Source organism: Mustela lutreola, chromosome 4 (genome assembly GCF_030435805.1).
Source record: "Mustela lutreola isolate mMusLut2 chromosome 4, mMusLut2.pri, whole genome shotgun sequence".
NCBI classification, from domain to species: domain Eukaryota; kingdom Metazoa; phylum Chordata; class Mammalia; order Carnivora; family Mustelidae; genus Mustela; species Mustela lutreola.
Genome location: NC_081293.1, coordinates 10,416,422 through 10,426,887, shown reverse-complemented (window position 1 = coordinate 10,426,887; position 10,466 = coordinate 10,416,422). Strand labels below are relative to the sequence as shown.

At 44.4% G+C, this 10,466-nt stretch overlaps 1 long non-coding RNA gene across 1 annotated transcript; it reads right to left on the bottom strand.

The window, feature by feature from the left end:
- Positions 1-544: 544 nt before the first annotated feature.
- On the bottom strand, positions 545-8,289 carry LOC131830260 (uncharacterized). Its single transcript, XR_009353085.1, has 3 exons — positions 8,165-8,289; positions 3,374-3,432; positions 545-1,523 (listed from the first exon to the last, which is right to left on the bottom strand). It is a non-coding gene; the product is annotated as an uncharacterized LOC131830260 (long non-coding RNA).
- Between the last annotated feature and the right edge of the window lie 2,177 nt (positions 8,290-10,466).

Genomic DNA, 10,466 nt, shown 5'->3' with positions numbered 1-10,466 from the left:
TCTTTCGTTCCTACTATGTTGCTTCTCAGAATATTGTGCTTCGATATTTCTTTACGCATTAGTTTTAAGAAGCCCCACTCCAGGGCACTGAAAACACCAGCACACCCTGTCATTGGATCCACAGTTCTAACATTCTGAGGCCATCAAGCATGTGCTGGGATTTACTTTATGGTAACTGTGTCATGCAGATAGATGCCTGAAAAATAATCTCCAAGTGTCCCTGGTTACCACTTGTGTGCACTTGCCCTTGGTCAAGGGGAAAGGGGGGCTTCGTGATGAATTCCAGGGGGAAAGAAGCTGCTCTTTCTTTATCAGGAGCTCAGAACACCTCCAAGTAGTCTTCATCCTCTCTGCACCTTTCTTCAGCAGCTTCCTCAAAGGGACAAATTAAATTCTTACAAGACCATCTTTTTTAAAATTTATTTTTATTTATTTTCAGCATAACAGTATTCATTGTTTTTGCACCACACCCAGTGCTCCATGCAATCCGTGCCCTCTCTAATACCCACCACCTGGTTCCCCCAAACTCCCACCCTCTGCCCCTTCAAAACTCTCAGGTTGTTTTTCAGAGTCCATAGTCTCTCATAGTTCACCTCCCCTTCCAATTTCCCTCAACTCCCTTCTCCTCTCCATCTCCCCTTGTCCTCCATGCTATTTGTTATGCTCCACAAATAAGTGAAACCGTGTGATAATTGACTTTCTCTGCTTGACTTATTTCACTCAGCATAATCTCTTCCAGTCCCGTCCATGTTGCTACAAAAGTTGGGTATTCATCCTTTTTGATGGAGGCATAATATTCCATAGTGTATATGGACCACATCTTCCTTATCCATTCATTCGTTGGAGGGCATCTTGGTTCTTTCCACAGTTTGGCGACCGTGGCCATTGCTGCTATAAACATTGGGGTACAGATGGCCCTTCTTTTCACTACATCTGTATCTTTGGGGTAAATAGCTAGTAGTTCAATGGCAGGGTCATAGGGAAGTTCTATTTTTAATTTCTTGAGGAATCTCCACACTGTTCTCCAAAGTGGCTGCAGCAACTTGCATTCCCACCAACAGTGGAAAAGGGTTCCCCTTTCTCCACATCCTCTCCAACACATGTTGTTTCCTGTCTTGCTAATTTTGTCCATTCTAACTGGTGTAAGGTGATATCTCAATGTGATTTTAATTTGAATCTCCCTGAGGACCAGTGATGATGAACATTTTTTCATGTGTCTGATAGCCATTTGTATGTCTTCACTGGAGAAGTGTCTGTTCATATCTTCTGCCCATTTTTTTTAATATGATTGTCTGTTTTGTGTGTGTTGAGTTTGAGGAGTTCTTTATAGATCCTGGATATCAACCTTTTGTCTGTACTGTCATTTTCAAATATCTTCTCCCATTCTGTGGGTTGCCTTTTTGTTTTGTTGACTGTTTCCTTTGCTGTGCAGAAGCTTTTGATTTTGATGAAGTCCCAAAAGGTCATTTTCGCTTTTGTTTCTACAAGACCATCTTTAAATAAACTAGACTTGTGTTGGCTTCCTTGCATTTGCATAGAAATTAAAGGAAGACAGTATTTTTGTTACAAAAATAACTTCTTAATAACAGCTTGATATGAGCTAATTGTTTGCATGGCTTTGCAAGCAGGGGCAGGAATTATTACATGGATTGTGCACTGTGGCGTTGGCCTTGGGCATACTCAGCTGGGCTCAGCCCCCGGGGAACCCCCAGGGAGCCCTCAGAGTGTTCATTTTTCCAAAGAAATGAGCTCTAGGTTCCCTTTGCACTGAATATGAGAGCAGTTAATGCCCTTCCCCAATAAATTGGTAAGATTGCCTTTAGCAATAATGATGATGATGATGGTCATAATTCTTGTGTCCTCCTGCGTCAAACATCAGACTATCTGCTTAATACGATAGGACACAGACTCTGAAGCTAAACTACTGAGTTTTAATCCTTCCTCCTCCATCAACTAGATATGTAACTGTGTTTGAGCTATATCACCTTATTATACCTTGGTTTATGCATCTATAAAATGGGAACAATATATTCCTTTTTTACTTTGTCTTGTTGTGGGAGTCGATGAATTGTCATACATCAAGAGCTGAGAACAGCGAGGGCACATGGTCAGAACAGAATGAATGGCAGTTTTTACTGTCACTCTGATGCTGATAAAATCACGCTGGCCCCTCGAACCACTGGAGTATCGAGAAACATATTTACCCTGACTTTACTCCTTTTTCCTAACTGCAGAAAAACTGAAGGCTTAGACAAAATTTTCCTGACTTGGTCAAGGTCTAACATCTAGTAAATGGCTGAGCCAGGAGTAGAACTTATTTGCCCAGAAGTGTGATGATAAGTTCTCAAATCAGTCGATATCCTAGCCAAACTGGCCAAGCAGCCTGTGGTCAAGGACTTGAAGGAAAGGGAAGTCAATGACCTTGAATGTGTCACGGAAAGGATATTGGATTTGGAATTGGGTCTTATCCTGACTCCGGCTCTCATTCACTCAAGCCAGTTAACTTCTCTGAGTTTCACTTTCTTTAAAAATGACCCTGATCTTACCCATTCTATAGGATTGTTTTGAGAAGGGAAGAAATACCATATTTGAGAGCATTTTGTAAATTCAAATGTCATATAAAAAATCATTAAGTTTTAAGATCTCACAGATGGTTTTTTTTTTTTTTTTTTTACTTATTTATTTATTGCTGTTTCTTTATTAAACTGCCTAAACCACCTGGTTATTTCTTGCCCCATAGATGGAAGCCAGTGGTTTCTTTAACCTACTAGTGTACAAATCAGGCTTGAAACAAAGGAAAATGTCCCAAACTGTAAAAATGGGGACCCCATCCCTCTCCCCTAGAAAATGTACAGTTTTTAAAATCCATTAATTGAATGATGCATCCATTCACTTATTATCTTTCCTTCTACATCCAGGCATTATGCTGAGTTATAGGAGGAAAAATGCACAATCTTTGTCCTTAGGAGGCTAATCAACTTCATAAAGAGATAATTATAACCCACTGTGTTAAGTGGAGTACTATATAATTGTACTAAGGAAACCTTTATCTAGGAAGGGGATATACAGAAGACTTCCTGGAAGAAATGACATCTAAGCTAAGTCATAAAAAAAAATAATTATTGGTAGCTATGTCTATGGCTTACAGTGGCTCAATGGCCTGACCTTAGGGTTAACTCAGTCCAGAAATGACTGAGGAAAATCAATGTCTCAGCCACGAATATCCTTCAACATCCTACTGACCGCATGGGGCTATTCCACTGCCAGTGTCTTGGGGCAGATGTTTGCAAACCTAGCTTATTGAACATGTGAAGTTCTTACAGTGGATCATGCTTGCCTTTCCCTCTTAGAACGACCACAAAGAAATACTCACTTCTATGTCCATGCTAAGGCCGAAGGTAAGAGTGAACTCCAATGAGAGTCTTGTAGGCCCTAAGACAAAATGAAGGGAGTAAGATAAAATCAGACCAGAATTCATGGGTGTGAGTTTCTGCCTCTGAAGGAACAGTCTCATTACCTCTCGAAAAGATTTTGGGGTTGGAACACCTGTGTGCGTTGCTCCATAAATGTCATCTAACCTGCGGTAAAAATAGTGGAGCTTGCATCATTTTGAGAGTTTACTGACTTCTGTAAAGGCGAAAGGTTTGGACTGCTAATTAGGTTGTGGGGAAAGGGAGGACGGGCTCAGAGAGGAGCCGGAGGGATGTCGTCACAGCGCTCTCCTCCGCAGCTGGGCCACACAGACATTTCTGATTCCAATTTGCTTGCTTAGAACTGGCTAGAAAAAAATGGGCTGAACTTTGGACATCGCAGGCTGACTGCTGTTTGTCTATGTGACTGAGAAGTGAAATGTGTCCCCTAAGGACCCAAGGTGATGGAGTGGGCGGGAAGGAGGTGGGGAGGGGCTACTTTGGACTCAGATCTTATCATGATCATGTGGATCCTTGACCCCTGCATATACGAATTTATTCTCTGATTTTTGCCTCCCATGGTTACGTTGTAGCGAGTGGTGGGTGGACCAACACTGTGATCACTACAAAAAAAAAATTAGTCACAATACCTGCTTTGAGTTAAGAGAAGTGCGCTCTGACGGTTGCCTTGGAAATTTAGATGCGCCATCTAGTGGACAGAGTGGAGATTTCCCCATGATCAAAGTGGTCCTTCTTGGCACTGGGAGTAAGTAGTTCATCTAGATGCCTTCCTAAACACTTCCTCTCCCAGAGAATCAATTCCCCTTTCTCACGTGGTATGTGTTTGAAGTTGTTTTGAAATCCATGGGTCCCCGTAAAGCTCATCCCCTTCTAGAAATCAGCTTGTTCCAGCACTCCTTTCCTGTCTGCCAAAGCCGGTTTAATTAAACTGGGTCTCGTGGGAGGGGCCGAACTTTACCAATTAGAAGACAGAGCAGAACAGGGCAAAAGGGCAGGTGTGGGCAAGGGCCAGAGAGAGTGAAGGAACCCCCAACCCCACCCACACACACCTGCCCAGGGACAGAGAGAGCGTCTCTGGGACTGCAGAAGGAGTTCATATATGGTGCCTTGGCCAGACCCTGAAAGACGCTGTCACGTCTACAAGGTTTGAGGTCTGGCATGGAATGAGGAGGCCACCGTGGGTGTACGCAGTGATGTGGCGGGAAGAGAGCTGAGGTGCTGAGATAGCTTGGTGTCCTGCAAGGAGAGGCTGGAGGCAGGGCACCTGCGTGCTCCGTGTGACCTGGTCCAGCTGGGAGTGGGTGAGGGCCTGAATTACAGAATTGCAGTGAGGAGGGATGAGGAATGCAGTGGGGAATTTTTGAGATGGATGGACTCTGCAGGATGAGATAACCACCAAGTTATGGAACACGGCTCCCAGGGGCAGAGGTGGGAACGGGGCTCTAACCACTGATCTTGCTGTCTTGCCCACGGCCACAGCCCTATATTTGTTGGCAGGTAGAGAGTAGCAGATTGGGAGGCTCTGCTTGATTATCTCTATTTTCTTAATGAAGAGGAAGGGAGTAGAGTGCCGTCAGGAGCTTGGGAGGCGGCTTGGAAGGGGGATCCGAGAAGTGAAAGCCTGGCTGAAGACCAAGATCCCAAAGCTTGGGCTCAACACTGCCCAGTGATGTGGGTATCGGTCCAGTAGGGTTGTGCCATTTTCCCTGGCTACATGGGGGTGCCAAAGCAGGGGGATAGGGTAAGGCTTGCGGGAGGCCAGAGAGGGAGAAAACATAACCCCATCCCCATCAGCCCTGTCCTTTAAAAACAAACCATTGACTGCAGTCAGCACTTTGAGACGTGGTAGCTTTGTGGTTAAGAGCTCCTTCCCGCCTTGTCTACCTGCAAGGCCTTTACTCTGCAACCTTCCGATTCCTCATCCAGAAAGCAGAGATTGTAACAATGTATACAGGCCCTACAGAGAGTGTGATACAATGTGATCCTTTATACAAGGAGCTTGGCCACAGAGAACCTAACACACTGCTGGTGCTAAATTGAAAGTAGCCATTCTTTGCGGGGGACGGGTTCGGGGATGAGCATCTCTCAGAACAGTCCGTATATGGTCTATAAAGAATAAAGAACTTACAGCATCACTCCAGAATTTAACATGTATTCTGCCACTTGGCCCTCTGGCCAGGACGGAGTTCATGGTTGATGGTCCTATCGTGCCCCCTCTGTTTCTGGTGTTCGACTTGAATGATGACAAAGAGACCTCGCTCATTCGAATGTAGACGGACTACGTGTATCTCATTGACTCTCTTTCCTCAGCAGCTAGGCATTTTTGCACTGAGGCAATCTATAAAACCCAAATATGATATTCAATCTTGGCTAATTTGGTAGTTAAATAATAAACTTCTTTAGGCTTTTCATGGAGGACAAAAACAACAACAACAAGGAAAAACCTTTTCACTTCTTTCTGCCTGTGCCTGTTTTCATGGGGAGAAGGAATTACTATAATTAACGCGGGATTTTAAAACACCCACATGGAGGGGCACCTGGGTGACTCCGTCAGTTAAGCGGCTGCCTCTGACTCAGGTCATGATCCCAGGGTCCAGGGATCGAACCCCGCATCAGGCTCTCTGATCAGCAGAAAGCCTGCTTCTCCCTCTCCTTCTGCCTGCCATTCTATCTACTTGTGCTCTCTCTCTATCCCTCTGTCAAATAAATAAATAAAATCTTAAAAAAAAAAAAAAATCCACCCACATGGGAAAATAGCTAACATCCTCCCGAAGAAGTATGAGTCAGAGCCTGAGAGATGAGAAGTGGTTTGGATAAATGTGATTTATTATGTACACAGAAAAAATACTAGGAAAGACAACAAACAGAGAAATGAAGCCACACACCAGCATGAAAACTGCAAGGCACTCCGGGGACCCTGCTGGGGACAAGGAGTTTGTAACTGTTTGAAATCGACATATTCCTGCCGTAGAAAGGGCACAGGTGTTGCCCTATAGTATATCTACCCTTCATGACTCCTGGGCATCATTTTGATTTGTACTTTTCTGACTCCAGTGGTTTTTCTGGGGGCCACATTTTGGAAAAAGCTTACAGTTCTAAAACCACCCAACCCTCCTCCTCCTGATTGCTGGAGTGTCTGGGAGAAGTAAGAGTTGAAAAATCTCATTGTCACAGCATGCTGGGTCCACTCCCCATAATCAGGAAATACTTGTAGGGATTTTGAAAGGCCATTTTAAGAACAATCAAAAGAAGTTTCAGGAGAAAATAACTATTAAAAGTGTGCAAGCTAAACAAAACTTAATAGAAGACAAAGTTAAAGATGTCGTGGAGGGCTGGGAATAAATCCCAGAAAAGCTGCAATTCATCAGGACTGAAGGAAAGGCCTTTTCTGTTGGTTCATGGGTCACTGGTTCGTGAAACAAGAAACAGAACGAGAGTGAAATCTGGAGCCAGACACAGTCAGCGCCCTGGCCTGCTGCCTGGAACTTGGCCCACATGGGAGGGGGAGTGGGATGTGGGGCTCCGAATGGCAGGGGACGAAGCTGCTCGTTCATCAAAAGGCTCTGATCCAGTCATGCTTGCCCGTTTCCCCATCATTCCTCCCAGCCGTTAAGGAGCCTTTTAAGATAGCATTTTCCTACCTGCTCCTCCCTGTGACATTTTCATCCCACGGATGTACTGTGGCCCTTTGGAGGGCCACAAGCCGTTGGCATCTCTAAGACTTGTGCCTTTCGAGAATGCCTTTCTTCACCCTTGGGAGTGCTGGTGCCCTCGGGACTTCCTACATGAACTGGCACTGGCACACAGTGCTTCACCTCGTCCATCATTCCCATTCAGCATGAGAGGCTTAGAAGGCTCGAGTAGCTTGTTCTAGGACAAAAAGGAGTCTCACAGCCTATTCTGTGAATCGCTATACCCCTGCTCACGTCAGGATCCCCCATGACCTGCCCAAACCACCATGCTTTCCTGCCGTCATGGCTGGCATGCAGAAATCAGGTCCCTGTAGTCAGGTTTCGTGGGACCATCACTGGTGCCCAGGGGTTCCTTTTGTCAGCACCTTTCTTGGGGCTAAGGGCAATGGTTGTAATAACTGACGCAGACAGCGGTCCCCGGTTCCTGAGCATTGACTCTCTGTGTTCTGAATGGCAGAAGATGATGGGGAGTGAGGTCCCCGTCACACCCCTAAGGAGAAGAGTGCAGTAAAGCCCACAAGTCACCCAGCCACCAAGGAGGAGGCAATAGTGTGGCCAGAGCACAGATAAGCTGGGGCGTCATGAGAGGTGGAGCTGGGGGCATGGGAAATGGGCCTCTGCCCTCACCCTCTCCTGTACCTTCCGCACATCCAGATGGGAAGATGTAGCTTATAGATGCTGGGCGCAGAAGACATGGAATCTCAGCAGCCAGGTCATCGGTCCGTGGCAGGGCCTGGGCATTGCTATTATTATTACTATTATTGTTATTATTATTTAATTTCCTAGGAGATCCTGCTTGCAGCCAGGGTTAGGAGTCTCCAAACCAGAGCAAACTTTTCTCCTTTGCTGGAAAGTCTGCTGTATTCCCATCTGCAGTGGTGACTCACTTCAGGGAGCCTCATGGTCACAGTGGTAAAGGACATGAAGGAAACACTCTGAAGGAAGTGACATGATCATAAATACTTTTGACTACAAATAACAAAAATCCTGGCCAGAATGATGCAAACAAACATGAGTGTATTTACTTATTGTTCCACTTACTGGAAAGTCTGAATGTAGACAGTGTCGAGCACTGGTTCCAGTCACTCAGACAACATCAGCACCAAAGTGTCTAGAATTCTCTTGGTTTTAATTTCATGGTTGCAAGACCGTTGCTGCAGCTCCAGCCATCACGTCTGTATTTCAGCAGAGAAAAAGAAAAGCACTTACAGAAAACTTACTACTTACATCTAATTGGTTACAATTGTGTCATATGCTACCCTCAGCAATAAGAGAAGGGGATTGAGGATTCATTTGGCTGACCTTGTATTTCACGGAGACGGGTAGTATCTTTAGTTTTCAAAGGCTCTCTTGGTGATTCTGGTGCACTGCTCTCCAAGTGTGTCCTGTGAACTAGGAGTCATTGATCTTCTAGACCTACAGCCTCAATGAAGGGCAGTTTTGCCCCCAGCCCTGGTTGGAGGGTAACGCTTGGCAATGTCTAGAGGCATTCTGACTTATGACTGCAGGGGTGAGACTGGCCAGCATCCTCTAGTGCACAGACAGCCCTACATCACGAGGAATTTTGTGGTCCAAAATAGCAACATGGTGGAGGCTAAGAAACCCTGCACTGGACCATCACAGAGACTTCCTGCTCAGTGTCTCCCTCTAGAACTCTACATCATGAAACACCCAGCCTTAACACCAGCGGCTTTGGAAGCACTGCTCCAACCCAGATGACTTCTATGTGTTTACCAAGGTGGAGGAGCCAAGCATGTAGATCTTTTCATCCTAAAGCCCTAAAGCAAAGAAATCTTTACAATAATCATAATAATGCTCCATGCTCCACTTGCATGCTTTCAGCTCTGGGAAGCTCCTTCCCTTTTTTTCACTTCCACATCCTAACCGCCCCCCCCCTTTTTCTTTTTTTTTTTTTTTTAAAGATTTTATTTATTTATTTGACAGAGAGAAAGAGATCACAAGTAGGCAGAGAGGCAGGCAGATAGAGAGGAAGGGAAGCAGGCCCCCTGCTGAGCAGAGAACCCGATGTGGGACTCGATCCCAGGACCCTGAGATCATGACCCGAGCCAAAGGCAGCGGCTTAACCCACTGAGCCACCCAGGCGCCCCCCCTTTTTCTTTTAACTGAGATGCAAGTTACACAATGTTTTTTCTTTTTGAGAGAGTGCATTGCATGAGCACATGTATGTGCACAGCGGTGGGAAAAGGTGAGAGAAAGAGAGAGAGAGAGAATCTTAAGCAAGCTCCACATTCAGCACAGAGCCCCATGCAGGGCTCAGTCTCATGACTCTGAGATCATGACCTGAGCAGAAATCAAGAATCACTTAACTGACTGAGCCACCCAGGTGCCCCCAAGTTATACAATTTTTAAGTGTACAACTCAATGACTTTGAGTATCTACAACCATGCAGCTATGACTTGGTTCAAGATAGAGAATATTCCCATCATCCCAGAAAACTGCCTTGAGGCCTTCTTAGTCATTTTCACCTCTGAAAGATAAACACTATTCTGACTTCTTTGCCCAAGTATATATGTACCACCATTTATTTTTCCATCTTCCCGTCAAAAGACTTTTGAATTGTTTCCAATTGGGGACCATTGTTTTTGTTTGTTTGGTTTGGTTTGGTTTATTTTTTTGATCAACATATGTTCTGAGTTTTCTAGGACACATACCTAGGAGTTGGGTAGAGTTGGGTATCTAAGCTAAGTTATGTTTAGCTTTAGTATAAAATGCCAAACAGTTTTCCAGAGGGGTTGGGCCAAATCACACAGCTGTATCAACAAATGTTCCAATTGCACTATGCCCGTGACAACACCTGGTATTGTCTTTTTAATTTCCATTCTGGTGTGTGTATAGTCCTGTCCAGTTGAGGGTTTTAATTGTTTTTTCCTAACAAGTAATGATATTGCGCACCTTTTATTTGCTTATTCACTATCTTTTGTGAGGAACTTGAAGTTTTTTGGTCTATTTTTTAATTAGGCTTTTTGGTCTTTTTTCTTATTGATTATTAAGAATCCTCTATATATTCTAAAGAAACACCCCATTGGCTCAGAAATATTGTTTAGAGTTTCGAGAATTACTGCTGAAATGTCTTGCTCTTTTTCCCTTTGGAAATCAGAAAATGTTTGCAAATACAAAGTATTCATGCACAGAAGTTCAATGTGGTCTTTGCTGCCAAATACTTAATTCTCTTGTTGGATTATAAATGAGAAGTTTGCCCTTTGGCAGGGCAGTAAGGGCTCATGGTTTATATTGGGATTTTGATATAATATAAGATATTCCCTGTACCTCATTACCACTCTTTGTGATACCACCTTTTAGATTTTGATGTGTAGGAAAAGGA